General features: G+C 45.4%; 1 protein-coding gene and 1 pseudogene across 2 annotated transcripts in view; one reads left to right on the top strand and one right to left on the bottom strand.

Annotated features, from left to right (window-relative positions):
- Window positions 1-17,014, bottom strand: part of CLSTN1 (calsyntenin 1) — an 80,112-nt gene that overhangs the window by 53,597 nt on the left and 9,501 nt on the right. The gene's annotated exons all lie outside the window — the stretch shown is intronic.
- Window positions 7,990-8,631, top strand: LOC131750266 (large ribosomal subunit protein eL18 pseudogene; annotated as a pseudogene).

Here is a 17,014-nt window from a genome sequence, read left to right as displayed (position 1 = left end):
TATTTTAAGCAGCCTCCAACAAATATTCTTTTAACATTTAAATAGGCTACCTAGGGACTTCCCTGGTGGTCCAGTGGTTGAGACTCTGTGCTTCTGATGCAGCGAGCACAGGTTCGATCCCTGGTCAGGGAACTAATAAGATCCCACATGCCGCACGGCATGGCCAAATACATAAATACATAAATACATAAATAAATATGAGGCTACCTACCCTTCAGTTGCCCATTATCTCATTTTTCTAGCACTCTGATTTTCACAGTAAGTTGGATTTAACGCTCCAAAGTAACAATATCACATTCACAGATTTTCTAGTAAGCAAATGAAGACACTTCCCTAACAAGAAGTGAAATCAATTACTTTTCTAATCAAATTCTGTTTTACTCAATATTGAGATTCACTGCATCACATGAACAGGTCAGGTACCAACCTGAAACATAACCCGCAGGTCTAACCGTGATGTCTGTGTTCCACTGTTGTCTCCTGAGCTCCATGGACAACTAACTATCCCACATGCCGAGAGCCTCTCTTGAATGTCACAAACGTGACGCGGCAGCCACTCCAGCGTGGGAGCCTTGTGTTCAGCTGCCACACAATTTGCAACGGCAAAAGCTCTTGCCCGACTCCTCCAGAAGCTCCAGGTGATGGGCGAGATGCACAGGGCAGACAGTCCTCAAACTTCAGTGTCTGCATTGGGAGGGGTCCAGGCGGAAGTGCTCTGGGCTCACAGGACTCCTCCGGGGTCCTGGTCATGAATGCTCTGCAGCCCCTTGTGCGGGGAGCCCTGCCCTCAGCTCAGCATCCCTGGGAACGGAGAAGGCACCTGGCCGGAGTCCCACAATACCCCACAGGTGGGCGGTCTGCAGGCTGACATCCCCAGGGAACCCGGGGATCTTCTCTGACCAGCGTGGTGGGTGCCCGGGTTAGGTTCAGGGGGCCCTATGAGCTCTTCTCATGCTCTGCTCCCTCTGGTGGTGACTGTTCACGCATGATTACTGAGATATCTCAGAATGCGGCTTTGTGACGGGAAGAAGAGGTGGGAAACTGGAGAAACTTCTTAAAATTTGTATCCTAACAGACGAGGGGAGCTCAAACCACAGAGGGCAAGGAATACAGTGACTTCATGCACCACGGCAGTGCGCCATAACCGGGGTCCAGGCCACATCTTCCAGACCTTGTCTCCTGGGCTGCACCTTGGAATCTGAGCCAGTCAGACTGACCTGGGGTTGGGCAGGTTTGGAACGGGACGTTCTCCCGGAGATTCTGCTGCACTCCCCAACAATGAACGAACGTATCAAGCGAGGCTCATGAATAGAGGCATTTGGAGAGTTCTCTTTAAGAGAAACTGGGCAATTTCCACTTTTGCTCCCTTAAATGCTTTCCTGCCCTCTGTACGCACCCCTACCGCACCCCATCCCCACCCCCAGAGAGCTATTCTGGGAGACAGCTGTCTTTGGATTCGCTCTTCTAGGATACTTACAACTGGTACCACCTATGGCCACTGGTTTTGTCCTAGCACAGGAGCCCTCCGTAAGCAAAAGCATTTCATGCATGACTTAATTCGCTGAGATGTAATAGACAGCATTTTTCACAGGCGATGCCATGCAAAACTGTGAACTTTATCTTCAGGTCACCCCACTGCCTTTCTGCACACGCAGGGTTACCAACGTATACACCTGCCTCCCTCCCCACCCCCCAGCCACCCCCTTCAGTGTGTGCTTCCAGATTTTCCTGACCTCTTCATTTGTACCAAATCTAAACTCACCTGCTCCAGCTTTCCACTTCCTCACAATCCTGCCAGGACTGGCCTGCTAGTCTGAGAAACCAACGTGAGTTGGGTGCAAATGAAGGATAATGACAAGATAGCCACACCTGCACTGTGCCAAGGATTTCAATGATTTAATACAAAAGTAGAAACTAAGGTAAGAAACGCAGGCGCCTTGCCAGCTGGTGGAGGAAAATATTTTTGGAACGGAGCCCTTTGACACCTCTCAGTTCATATCTTAAGTGCATGGAAGTTATTCAGAGTACATATATTTTTATGCAGTTTCCTACAGAATTAAATATATAGCATGACAGGAACAAATCTACTGCCAAACCACTGTTAGAGCATTTCAAGTCGGTGGTCTGTACACATCCATTTTTCAAGTAACGCTTACAACGCAAGTCAATCAGAAATCTAGTTATGCAAAAAAGCACCTGTCATGATTTCCTTAAATTTCCTTTTTTTTTGCTAGGTTACCAGAAAATACAGGCCGGGTTTGCCCTTTTCTTTCTTCTTATCGTTATCACATTTGCCTTGAATTAAAGTAGGACAGGGCGCTGTCCTGAATCGTAACATAATAGTCCGGTGGCAATTTCCAAGTTCTGCGTGTTTCTTTAGTCTCCTGACCTTCATATACAATGGAAAACTTTATCATATATAGTTCAGAAAAGGCCACACAGTGTTCAAGACCTTCTGACCTTCACTATCAATACAACATTCTTAACAGCTGTTACCCAAAGTACTGTCATTAAGTTGACTAGAATTGCCTTAAAAACCCGTGATAGCTGACTGCAAAAATATAAAAATCCTGTCTTTGCTCCCTTGTTTATTTTTTGCTCCTTTATTAACTTACATTCCTACGATACCAACGATAAAAAGATAAATGCTTTTCCATAGAATTCTTACCCTATTTAAAATAAATGCAAAGGTTTTGTGATCAACACGGAAAATGAAACAGCTCAATCTTATTTTGCCACCGAGTCTCTCAAGAAGCACATTTACATGAAGAAGAGCAGAACTGGGACCTCCCTGGTGGTCCAGCGGTTAAGACTCTGCGCTCCCAGCGCAGGGGGCCCGGGTCTGAGCCCTGGTCAGGGAACTAGATCCCACGTGCCACAACTAAAAGATCCCGAGGGCCACGGCCAAGACCTGGCGCAGCATAATAAATAAATAAAAGAAATAAATATTTTTTAAAAAAGAAGAGCATAATCAATATAATGATGAGGCAGTTAAAGTCCAAGACTGGGGAAGACAGAAAGGAAAACGACAAGGACGTAACTTCCCTGAGTTATTCTGGGTGTTTCAAACCCCAGGACACTGAGAAAACTTATAGATAGAATTGTGGGGGTGGCGGGGCGGGGGGGAAGAATTTCGAACCTACACTGTGGCCGACCTTTTTTTTTTTTAATTTTTGCCCGTGCCACACGGCTTGTGGGATCCTAGTTCCCCGACCAGGGAATCAAACCCAGGCCCCTGCAGTGGAAGCGCAGAGTCCTAACCACTGGCCCGCCAGGGAAGCCCCCGCACTACGGTTGATATTTAAGGAATCTGTGAAAGATGGTAACCTGGCTCAAGAATGGAAGAAGATGGACATTTTTAGCTACACTTCAACGAGTCTGACACTGACCGTGGAAAAAATTCTAGATTGGCTTCTGTGCCTTTAGAGAGGGAAAGAAAAATCACAAAGAGCTGGTGACATTATTCACAAGAACAAGGTATGAAACATTTTCTCTTTTGAGAGGGTTATTAGGAAAGTCACAGGAAAGCTGGAAAAATAACATCAGCTTCTATTTCCAAAGTGCCTTGATAAAAACGTTACTTACCAAGACCCATTTGAAACTCCAGCAATAGTGTATTAAACCTTGAAAAGGCCTCTGGGGAGGCCTCTCCTCATGTCCTTTTGCGCGGCGAGATGGAAACTGAATGTCAGTGAAAGTGGGTGGATTTATGATGGCCCCCCAAACGGCCACGGATTCACGCCCCCAGGAAGCCCGGACCGGACTCTGAAGCTTCCAAAGGCTCATTCCTGGTTGGTGCGCTCCATCCTTTATGTCAACGTGGAAAATCACAAGAAGCCAGAATGGACGGATAGAAACTGTGGGGTCAGGATTCAAACCTACCTGACAGCACGGAGAGGCGGCTCACGTGATGAAGACGAACGTGAACACCTGCACCAGTGCAGAGCATCCGGTTGGGGTTCAGCACCAAAGTGGGGGGTCCTGGGGTTCAGGTTAACGAAGTCGGTGTGAGGGGGCAGCTGAGAAGCTCGGACAAGGGGTACTGGCGACACGCCACCCCAACTCCGCTCCTGTGTGTGGAACTCTGTTAAACCTTCCGCCCTGTCTGAAAGGTGGTGTCTACTCCACGGAGCACCCAGGACAAAGAAACCAGGCGGGCTGGCAGAGAGATGTCGGAAATACATCACATGAAGAACAAGTTGGTATATAAAAAGCTGGCGTCGGGAGGGCAGGGGATGGTAACTCCCCTTGTGGGCGGGGATGCAAAACGGTTCAGCCACTGTTTGGCGGTTCCGCAATAAGTTAAACAAAGTTACCGTATGACCCGATAATCCCACTCCTAGGTATAAGCCCCTAAGAATTTAAAACAGGTACTCAAACGATGACCCATGCGTGCATATTCATAACAGTGCCATTGAGGACAGCTAATAGGTGGAAACAATCCAAAAGGTCCATCAACAGGTGAATGGATAAACAAAATGTGGTATATATATACGGTGGAATATTATTCACCCATAAAAAGGAGTGAAGTACTGATACACGCTGCAACGGGGATGAACCTCAAAAATGTTACGTTAAGTGTAAGAAGTCATACATAAAAGGTCTCATGAAATATGCAGAATAATTCAATCCACTTACATGAAATATTCAGAATAATTAAATCCATAGAGACAGAAAGCAGAGGAGTGGCTGCCAGGGACTGGGGGGAGAGGTGAATGGGGAGTGACTGTTTAAAGGATATAAGGTTTTCTTTGGGGTGATGAAATGTTTTGGAACTACCCAGAGGTGGTGGCTACACAACACTGTGAATATACTATATGCCACTGAATTACCTACACGCTTTAAAATGTTATGTTGAGAATTCGCAGTTTCTGGTTCAGCATGTAAGGAGCTTAGAAGTCACCACTCTGGGGCTTCCCTGGTGGCGCAGTGGTTAAGAATCCGCCTGCCAATGCAGGGGACATGGGTTCAATCCCTGGTCCGGGAAGATCCCACATGCCGTGGAGCAACTAAGCCCGTACGCCACAACTACCGAGCCTGCGTGCTAGAGCCGTGCGCCACAACTACTGAGCCCGTGTGCCACAACTACTGAAGCCCGCGCACCTAGAGCCCGTGCTCTGCAACAAGAGGAGGCACCGCGATGAGAAGCCCACGCACCGCAACAAAGAGTAGCCCCCGCTCGCCGCAACTAGAGAAAGCCCACGTGCAGCAACAAAGACCCAGTGCAGCCAAAAATAAATAAAATTTTAAAAATGTTTAATACATTAAGAAAAAAAAGTCATCACTCCGTGCTAACAAGGGAAAAGCTGAACTGAAACATCAACAGCTCTTCTTAGATCCATCAGAGAAGTGAGGTCCCAGGGCAAACTGCTGCCCCCAAAATGGCAGAGACAGACAGCAGAACTACACAGAGAATCACAACCTACCAGAGCAGAAACCCATGGGCAGAATCCTCCAGGAAACCAGTGCCAGGGGAGGAAAATGCAAACTGTAAACTGATGAACTGCTGGAGGCTACCATGGACAACTCTGAGGGCTAAAACCTCCAGGGGGACCCAGTCATCCGGGGTCCCCCACACTTCTGTTTTACCTCCCGGAGCCCTGCCGGGTCCTTACAGTGACTATCCGGGGAAAAGTCCCCTTGTGCCTCCAGCAGGGGGAGGGGAAAGGAACCATTCTGAAATAAGCCAGGGCATTCTGTTCTTCTCAACAGGTTAGCTATTTAGCCAGAGCCCAACTAACCTGCTGGGGTTGTATCAGAGCCTCACCTACTTGGGGGAAGGGAAATACACAAATCCAGCCCACTCTAGCTATCCTGTCCCACTTAAGGAGGGGAGGGGGCCTGAGAAGCCCTGGTGAAGTTCACAGACCAAGGGCAACAGGTTCACTGAAAGACCAGGACCTAATCACAGGACTCTAGAACACTGACTCTCCCACAGCTTTACTGCTGTATCGCTGAAGGCCGCTTTACCACAGTTGCTTCCACCCAGTACATCATGTCCACCTTGAAACAAAAAATTACAAGGCAGGGGACCCCTGGAAGTCCAGTGGTTAGGACTCAGTGCTTTCACTGCCATGGTCTGGGTTCAATCCCTGGTTGGGGAACTAAGATCCCACAAGCCACAAGGCAAAAAAAAAAAAAAAAAAAAAAAAAAAAACCACAAGGTATACCACAAAGCAAAAACACACTTTTAAGAGACTGAACAAGCATCAGAATCAGAGTCACATATGGTAGGAAAGTAGGAATTATCAGACCAGGAATTTTTAAAAAAACAACAAAACTATGATTAATATGGTAAGAGCTTTAATGGAAAAACTAACATGCAAGAACAGAGGGATAATGTAAACAGATGAAAGTTCTAAGAGAGGATAAAAAAGAAATGCTAGAGATCAAGAACTCTAACAGAAACGAAGAATGCCTCTGATGGGCTCATTAGGAGACTGAACACAGCTGAGGAAACACTCTTTGAGCTTGAGGATATGACAACAGAAATTCCCAGAACTGAAAAGTAAAGAGAGAAGAGATTGAAAAAACAAAAAAACCCAGAACAGAAAATCCAAGAACTGTGGGAACTTGTACAACTACAAGAGGTATAACATATGCATAAATGGGAATACCTGAAGGAGAAGGAAGGAACAGTTCTTTCAACAACGAAAGAACTGCCCCTGCCCTCAAAGGAATGTCAGACACCAAACCACAGATCTAAGAAGCTCAGAGAGCACCTACCAGGATAAATGCAAAACAAACAAACAAAAACTACACCTAGGCATATCATATTCAAACTGCAGAAAATCAAAGTTAAAGAAAAAATCTTGAAAGAAGCCAGAGTGGGGAAAAATACCTTACTTACCAAGGAGCAAATATAAGAATTACATCTGACTTCTTAGAATCCATACAAGCAAGAAGAGAACAAAGTGAAATAGTTAAAGTGTTGAGAAGAAAAAAAAAAATGCCAGCCTAGAATTCTGTACCCTGCAAAATTATCCTTCAAAATTGAGGAAGAATTAAAGACTTTCTCAAACAAAAATTGAGGGAATCTGTTGCTAGTACGAAGGAAAGTCATGTCAGAAACTCAGATCTACATAAAGAAGAGCACTGGAGTATGAATAAGTGAGGAAAAAATATTTTTCTTATTTTTATTTTTTCTTATTCTTAATTGACCTAACAGTAAGTTTGTTCAAAATAATAACAGCAACAATGTACTTGATACTGTATACTTATGTGCATATATATGTTCTTGAAGGCTTATATATATAAAACTGACTCAATGACAACAATGATACAAGGGATAGGAGAGAAGAATCAGGAATATTTTGTCATTAAAAGGTACTTGCCCTACCTGTGAAGCAGTAATAGTGTCATCTGAAAGTGGACTTAGATTAGTTGTAAATGTGCAGTGGAAACTCTAGGGCAACCGTGAAAAAAAGTAAGGAAAAGAAGTATAATTGATATGCTAAGAAAAGAGAGAAAATGGAGTCACATAAAATACTCATTAACACCACAAAAAAAAGCAAAAAAAACATGGGAAACATAAAGAGGAACAAAGAGCAAGCGCAACAAACAGCAAACAGTAACAAATATGATAGATATTAAACCAACTATATCAACAATCGCCTTAAACATCAAAGGTCTAAATATACCAATTAAAAGAGCCTGTCAGGGCTTCCCTGGTGGCGCAGTGGTTGAGAGTCCGCCTGCCGATGCAGGGGACGCGGGTTCGTGCCCCGGTCCGGGAGGATCCCACATGCCGCGGAGCGGCTGGGCCCGTGAGCCGTGGCCGCTGCGCCTGCGCGTCCAGAGCCTGTGCTCCGCAACGGGAGAGACCACGACAGTGAGAGGCCCGCGTACCTCAAAAAAAAAAAAAAAAAAAAAAGAGAGAGACTGTCAGATTAGAAAAAAAAAAAACAACAAGACCCAACTATGTGTTTTCTACGAGAAACCCACTTTATAAAGACACATATAGATTAAAAGTAAAAGGATGCCTTCCGGACCTGGCTAAGGAGGAGGCGCCATCATGGGAGTTGACACCTGCCACAACAAGGACCGAAACGTTCGACGCAAGGAGCCCAAGAGCCAGGACACCCACTTAAAGCTGTTGGTCAAGCTGTACAGGTTTCTGTCCAGACGAACCAACTTCACCTTCAATCAAGTTGTACTGAAGGGGCTGTTCATGAGCCACACCAACCGGCCACCTCTGTCCCCTCCCCAGAGGACTAGGAAGATGAAGCTTCCTGGCCGGGAAGGCAAAACAGCTGTGGTGGTGGGGATTATAACTGATGGTGTGCATGTCCAGGAGGTGCCCAAACCGAAGGTGTGTTCTCTCCAAGTGAGCAGCTGCACCCAGAGCCTCATCCTCAAGGCCGGGGGCAAGATCCTCACCTTCGACCAGCTGGCCCTGGACTCCCCCAAGGGCTGTGGCGCTGTCCTCCTCTCTGGTCCTCGCAAGGGCCGAGAGGTGTACAGGCATTTCGGCAAGGCCCCAGGAACCCCACAGAGCCACACCAAACCCTACGTATGCTCCAAGGGCCGGAAGTTCAAGCACGCCAGAGGCCGACGGGCCAGCCGTGGCTACAAGAACTAACCCCAGATCCTACCTTGTTATTAAAAAGATGTTGAATGCTTCAAAAAAAAAAAAAAAAAAAAAAAAGTAAAGGGATGGAGAAAGATATACTGTTAACACTAATTAAAAGAAAATATTGGGCTTCCCCGATGGCACAGTGGTTGAGAGTCCGCCTGCTGATGCAGGGGACGCGGGTTTGTGCCCCGGTCCGGGAAGATCCCACGTGCCGCGGAGCGGCTGGGCCCGTGAGCCACGGCCGCTGAGCCTGCACGTCCGGAGCCTGTGCTCCGCAACGGGAGAGGCCACAACAGTGAGAGGCCCGCGTACCGCAAAAAAAAAAAAAAAAAAAATTGCAGAAGACAAGTCTGATAAAGGACTGTTATCTGAAATACACCAAAAGAACTCTTAAAACTCAACAAGAAAACAATACAATTTTTCAAATGGGCAAAAGATGTGAACATACACCTACCTCATCAATAAAGATATACAGACAGAAAGAAATGAAAAGATGTTCAACATCATATGTCATTAAGGAACTGCAAATTAAAACAACCATGATACCACCACACACCTATTAGAATGGCCAAATTCCAAAACACTGGTAACACCAAACGTGGGCAAGAATGTAAAACAACAGGAACTGTCGTTCACTGCCGGAGGTAATACAAAATGGTACAGACACTTTGGAAGACAGTCTGGCAGTTTCTTATAAAACTAAACATATGCTTACCATGTGATCCAGCAATCATGCTCCTTGGTATTTACCCAAATGAGTGGAAAACGTAGGTCCACACAAAAACCTGCACACGGATGTTTAGAGCAGCTTTATCCATAACTGCCCAAAGCTTGGAAGTAACCAAGACACGCTTCAGCAGGTGAATGGATAAATGAACTGCGGTGCATCCAGACAATGGAATATTACTCAGCTCTAAACAGAAATGAGCTGTCAAGCCATGAAAAGACATGGAGGAAACTTAAATGCATTACTGAGTGACAGAAGCCAACCTGAAAAGGCTGCATGCTGTACGATTCCAACTATAGGGCAGTCTGGAAAAAGCAAAACTAAGGATGGGACTTCCCTGGCGGTCCAGTGGTTAGGGCTCTAAGCTTCCACTGTGGGAGGCACGGGTTCGATCCCTGGTTGGGGAATTACATCCCACATGCATGCTGCAATTAAGAGTTCGCGTGCTGGGCTTCCCCGGTGGCGCAGTGGTTGAGAGCCCGCCTGCCGATGCGGGGGACGCAGGTTCGCGCCCCGGTCCGGGAAGATCCCACGTGCCACGGAGCGGCTGGACCTGTGAGCCGTGGCCGCTAAGCCTGCGCGTCCGGAGCCTGTGCTCCGCGACGGGAGAGGCCACGACAGTGAGAGGCCTGCGTAACGCAAAAAAAAAAAAAGAGTTCGCGTGCTGCAACTGAGGAGCTGGTGAGCCGCAAATAAGGAGCCCACGTGCCTCAACTAAGATGCAGCGCAAATAAATAAATAAAAACTTTCTCTTTAAAAAAAAAGCGAAACTACGGCGACAGTAAAAGGATCAGTGGTCAGTAGGAGTTCAAGGGGATGGAGGGATGAACAGATGAGCACAGAAGGTTTAGGGCAGTGAAATTACTTTGTATGCTACTACAATGGTAGATACATGTCGTTATACATTTGTCAAAAACCACAGAATGCACAACACTAAGAGTGAACCTTAAACTATGGACACTGACACTGTGTCAATGTTCCTCAATTGAAATAAACATACCCTATGGTGCAGGATATTAGTAATGGGGGAGGTTGTACATGTATTGGGACTGGGGTATAAGGAAACTCTCTGTACTTTCCATTCAATTTTGTTATGAACCCAAAACTGTTCTAAAAATATAGTTTATTAATTTTTATTATTATTTTTGAATGCAGTGGCTTCTCGAAGCTTCTTAGCATTTAATTAATTCTGTACTTCTAAGTAGATCCATGTTCCCTAAACTATGCACCAAGGCGTCCCTGCAAACGTACAGGGGAGACATAAGATATTTTAAATTTGAAGGAAACAAGTGATACTTTGAGTCTGTCAGGTACCAGACAAACTGCTAGTTCGAGGTAGTTCACAGCTCAACATTAGATTGCGATGCATTCCTTTTTATGGTGTCACAGCTTTGCAAGGCTGAGTTTTTAGCAGTTGCTATGACCCAAGGAAGTGGCCTGTGAAAATCAACAGGGAACAGAAAAGAGGGCATCCGTGTCCCATCTCACTTCAAGCTTTGAGAACTCGCTGCTGTGCTCAACAGGAGCACATATCCCATGAGTAAGTTCCTGTGATTATTTTAAGATGAATTAAAAGTGTTATTATATTATTTTTTTCTTTCAATTTCTTTGTGTTTTTTTAAACAGCTACGAAGTTATTAGGATATAAATATTAAGATTCGACTGCCGATGCAGGGGACGCGGGTTCGCGCCCCGGTCCGGGAAGATCCCACACACCGCGGAGCGGCTGGGCCCGTGAGCCATGGCCGCTGAGCCTGCGCGTCCGGAGCCTGTGCTCCGCAGCGGGAGAAGCGACGACGGTGAGAGGCCCGCGTACCGCCAATAAATAAATAAATAAATAGATAGATAGATAGATAGATATGAAGATGTTAGGCTATAAATATTAAGCTGTCTGGACCTAAGGAGTTAATTAAACAGAATTGCTGGGCATTTCTTTTAGCTTGAAGGCTCTGTGAAAAGATTACTGAGGCTCGCAAGGTACTCTCAAGAAGCTCTGGAGCAGACAATGAATAGAGGTACATTCAGGATGTGAGTTAAGGCTACAAGGGAAGGGGTTCCAGACTCAAACTTTCAGGCAGAAGAGACTTTCTGGCTGCACTGAAGGCTAATGAGATGCAGTAATAATCATCACTTAGGTTGGGTCAATACGGAAGAAGGCTGACTTCATTTATTTTCTAGCAGATGCTGTTCAGGTTGGAGTTCAGGGGGACAAAAACCTCTAGGCTTATCTGCAAGGCCACTGTTAACTCTCCACATGGCACACTTGTTATCCATTCTCTTCGAGTCCATTAAAATATAACCAAAAAAGTTTATTAGTTTTTTAAAATGCTATGTTCATTTTATGCTATGGGAATGTCACCTCAAATTTTAAAAAGGGAGGGGAGAGTTCTATGGATTTGAGGTAATAAAACAGCCAACACATAAGGTATACTCTAGTGTTCTAAACACTGACAAAATCTGTTTAATCTTATAGGGTTAAACATATAAACACCCACAGGCTCCTTAATCTCTGTGTGCCTGAGTTTCTTCCTCTGTAAAAGGCAAATAAGGGAAGAGCCGAGCTGGGACGTGAACCCCAGGAGCTGGCTAGGGAGTCCACGTTCTTCGCCACTCCACGGCACTCCTGGGGTGCCCGCACTTACCCTGTGGGGATCCAGACGCAGAACCAATACCGAGGCCTCTCTGACAATGAAGGCTGCCCTCCAAAATGGAAGGAGTTCCCTGATTAGATGAGTTCCAGCGGGGACTGGTCAACTGATGTCAGTGCTCAGACAGAGAGGATCACATCCAAAGCTGCACAAGATCATCTCTAAAGCTCTCGTCAAATACTGATTCCAGCACAGTGTGCAGATTTCCGAGATATTTGCATTAAAAAGTGATACAAAATTTTAAAATGTAACTTTGTCAATACAACGTACCCTTTCTTCAGAATTTTTAAAACTCTACTCCAATTTTATCATCCACCCTGACTCAACTGCACATGAAAGGTTCATAACAAATCACCCAAGTTTATGCTTTCTGAATATTATTTATTATAGAAAGAAACGGGGTTAAAGATACTCTTGGCTGGTCTCCACTATGTTTCCTACTTTTCATATTCTGAGCTATAAAAATAGCATACTGATAACAATAACAACTTCTCTCGTTTCCTCTTTGGTAAAATGGGTTGATTAAACTAAATGAAATTAGATTTCTAAAATACCTTCCTTTCTAGAATTCTAGCCAGATTAATGCAGAAACTGATTTTTTAAGATAGATTAGTAGGAGATTTTTTTTAATTTAGTGGTTTAAAAGTACTTAACGTTCTAATGCAATGATATTCAAGTAACCAGACATTATTTAAGTGGGAAGACAAATAGCCAGATTTTAAAAGTAAAGGACTTTATCATAAAAGGGGAGACGACCTCTCAAGAGGAAACCGAATTTATGGAATGTAGTCTAGCTGAGAACAAGCTCACCGGTCACCAAGGGAAATACAAAAACAAACAAACAACCATTCCCCACCCAGACAGACAGGACACATACACACCCATGCACAACTTACTCCAGATTCTGAGAAAACACCAAAAGATTTTTCAGGAAAATAAATCAGACTTCCTCTATTGTGGTAGTTATAAAAAACATTTTTACGATAAAATCAGCCATTTAAAGGTCTCAAAAGGGCCATCATGTGAGGAAAGACAGAGATAGTAATCTCTTTTTTTTTTAAGTATTGAATTCTTTTTAAAAAGACAATTTTTTCCCAGATCACATCCTACAGAAAATACTAGTGAGTAATTGTACACTACCGAAGAAAAAGCCCCAATGAATCTGATTTTAACATCTACTTATACTTTGTCACCTATTCTTGCCTTCTCCCTCATTAAAAACGTGTCCTACCGTGAAATTAAAAAGAAAACCAACATAATAATCCACAAGCACACAAGCTGCTGATTCAGTACCGACTGCCCGCTTACAAGAGTCCCTCGCTGGCTGCGGAACGTGCCTCACACAACAGGCAAATCCAGGTCTACAATGAGGGCTGTAACCCCAATCCCATCTTCCACACTCAGGAAAGCAAGTGACAATGTAAGTAAGAGACAGGATTACAGGAATAAGTGAATTAACTCTAATTACCCTCTTTTTTTTAAGAATATCATTTGCAAGCTTTGCTTCGCTGCTTCAAATATTATTTAGAAGCAAAACACTGTTGACATATATCCCCCAACTGTATTTTGACAGTTACATCAACCACTGCCCTAGAGGAGCAGTTATCAGAATGTGGTCTGAAGACTCTGGCGGGGCAGGGTCCCCAAGCCTCCCTTTTCCAGCTACGTTGTCTTTGTGAGGCCAGATTTTCTTCACCTACTTCAACCAATCATCAGGCAGCAACAGGCTGAATGCAGAATCCCACTGCCTGTGGTTAAGAATCCGCCTGCCAGTGCAGGGGACACAGGTTCAATCCCTGGTCCAAGAAGATCCCACGTGCCGCGGAGCAACTAAGCCTGTGCACCGCAACTGCTGAGCCTGCACTCTAGAGCCCGTGAGCCACAACTACTGAGCTCATGTGCTGCAACTACTGAAGCCTGGGTGCCTAGATCGGGTGCTCTGCAATGAGAAGCCACCGCGATGAGAAGCCCCGTGCACCACAATGAAGAGAAGAGCCCGCTCGCCACAATTACAGAAAAGCCCGTGCACAGCAACGCAGACCCAACACAGCCCCCACCAAAAAAACCCAAAAAACCCCCAAAAATCCCACTGCCTTCTCTCTCTCTTTTTTTTTTTTTTTTTTTTTTGCGGTATGCGGGCCTCTCATTGCTGTGGCCTCTCCCATTGCGGAGCACAGGCTCCGGACGCGCAGGCCCAGCGGCCATGGCTCACGGGCTTAGTTGCTCTGCGGTATGTGGGATCTTCCCGGACCGGGGCACGAACCCGTGTCTCCTGCATCCGCAGGCGGATTCTCAACCACTGCGCCACCAGGGAAGCCCCCACTGCCTTCTCTTAAGCCCACATTAAGAGATAACAAAAATGTAAAGCAATGCCAGTCTTCTCACTAAATTGTTTTTTGTTTTGGAATATGTTGTTATTTTTAATCAAAAATATGTTGCTACCATCTAATAAGTTATTACTGCTATTTTAAATTAATAATTAAATATTTTAATAGGTTCTCAGTTTAATTTCTAATAGAGTAATATTGATAGATAAAACCCACATAAACACAAGCTCTTTGAGGTCTCCAGTAATTTCTGAGAGCACGGGGGTCCGGAGTCTAAACAGTCTGGAAATCCTAAAGGACTAGTTAAATAGATCGCACTATATCCCTCTAACGGATTATTATACCCACCATACCTAGGGCAAATGTTTAATGAATGACACTGAGAGAGTGAGGAAACACTCTGAATAAAATAAACTCATTTTGTTTAAAACTTTGGCTACGTAGATAAATTTTTACAAGGGGGAAAAAAACTAGAGACAGGTACAAAAGTGTGAAGACTAAGGATCTCAAAGGCAGTATTTTCAGTCATTTTAACTTTTTCTTTTTTGTACTGAATTGTATTACGGTGGGTGGGGGAAAAATCTGGAGCAGCATTTCCCAAAGTGTGTTCTATGGAACACCAGTGCCACAACACGCTCCAGGAAGAGTTCATGGTCAAGTTACCTGGATAAATGTTGATCACACCCCTGCACAGCGACTGTTCAACACACACGACTACACGAAGGATTCTGAGAAGTCCCACAGTAATGAAACCTGTTTAACAGCATTTCCCAAACGTAGGTGACCAACAACTTTCACCAAGGAACCCCTCTCCATGTAACAGCCTTAGGGAAACACCACCTTAGCAATCAACGCATCCCAGGTAACAGTTTGAAGAGGAAGCCTACAACTGATCCTTTATCATTACTGTTAGAAATCACCATGTCACCATTATTTAGAAAGGATGACCTCTAGTAAGTGACACCTACAAATCCAATTGAGAATTTGGGGGGTTACGTCAAATACATTTTTTTACATATGCTTTAGTAAAATAATTCCACAAAGGTATAAATTTAATTCATATAGATTCAGGGACTTGAAAAATTCAAGGAAAGGTTTTATTATTTATTTAGTTATTTTAGCCACACTTTGTAGCCCGTGGCATCTTAATTCCCCAACCAGGGATTGAACCTGTACCCCCTGCAGTGGAAGCACGGAGTCCTGACCACTGAAACACCAGGGAAGTCCCAAGGAAAGGTTTTATTTACTTTTTAAAAATACTTATGTATTTGGCTGCACCGGGTCTTAGCTGCAGCATGCATGTGGGATCTAGTTCCCTGACCAGGGATCGAACCATGGGCCCCCTGCACTGGGAGTGTGGAGTCTTAACCACTGGACCACCAGGGAAGTCCCCCAAGGAAAGGTTTTCTTTTTTTTTTTCAAAGGAACCCGACCATTACAATTCCATTCATTCATTCATTCATTTATGGCTGCACGGGGTCTTCACTGCTGCGTGCAAGCTTCTCTAGTAGCGGCGAGCGGGGGCTACTCTTTGTTGCGGTGCACTGGCTGCTCACTGCAGAGGCTTCTCTTGTTGCAGAGCACGGGCTCTAGGCACGCGGGCTTCAGTAGTTGTAGCAGGCGGGCTCAGTAGCTGTGTCTCGTAGGCTCTAGAGCGCAGGCTCAGTAGTTGTGGCGCAGGGGCTTAGTTGCTCCGCGGCATGTGGGATCGCCCCGGACCAGGGCTCAAACCCGTGTCCCTTGCATTGGTAGGCGGATTCTTAACCACTGTGCCACCAGGGAAGCCCCGGAAAGGTTTTGGGGTTTTTTTGCGGTATGCGGGCCTCTCACTGTTGTGGCCTCTCCCATTATGGAGCACAGGCTCCGGACGCACAGGCTCAGTGGCCATGGCTCACGGGCCCAGCCGCTCCGCTGCACGTGGGATCTTCCCGGACCGGGGCACGAACCCACATCCCCCGCATCGGCAGGCGATCTCTCAACCACTGCGGCACCAGGGAAGCCGATAAATAGCAACTCTTAAGTAAAATTTTCTTTGATGAAAAACATTCAGTACATCGGACCTAAGTCATTCGTTTAAACGACGCACATCAATGAGTGTTCTCTTGAAGGGGTGACCCGCACATACAGGCAGTTCCTGGCGTGGCTGACACGCCGCCTGCTGAGGGCCTGCTACACCCCTGCCACCCCAGGCAGTGCTGCCACCTGGGCACCAGGGGGCTCCTCTCTGCCGCTGCCTCTCTTTCTTTTGGGGGATTCACAATGAACAGGCCTCACTGCCTCGGTTTCCTCTCGCAGGCTGGGTCACTCAGAGCATCGGGCTCCTAGTCCTTCTCGACCTTTCTCTTCCTGGAGGCTCCTCTTCACTCCAGGCCTAAGCCAACACGCCTCATACATTCTTTGAAGCTGCTCTACTACCCCAAGACCTACTTACCACAAAACGGGAACCAGCATTTCGTTGGTTTATATAATGATTAATATTATAATGCTGTGTGTGGGCTGTGTTTTACTGCAAATTTGCCTGATTTTCAACTCGTAACGGGTAAACTGGTTTCTGACCATCACTTTTGGAGCTTTAAGCAGTTCGTAACAGTGTTTCCAGGGGAAAATAATAACTTGAGTTCGAATCTGAATTCCTAATAGAGTGATATGAATTGCCTTTCCAGGTCATCTGGGAATCAGAAATGGGTCCCAGGAAACAATACATCAAGACAAAGCCAGGTTAAGGCAGCTGATGAAC

Source organism: Kogia breviceps, chromosome 1 (genome assembly GCF_026419965.1).
Source record: "Kogia breviceps isolate mKogBre1 chromosome 1, mKogBre1 haplotype 1, whole genome shotgun sequence".
Taxonomy (NCBI): domain Eukaryota; kingdom Metazoa; phylum Chordata; class Mammalia; order Artiodactyla; family Physeteridae; genus Kogia; species Kogia breviceps.
This window is presented reverse-complemented; position numbering and strand designations above follow the sequence as displayed.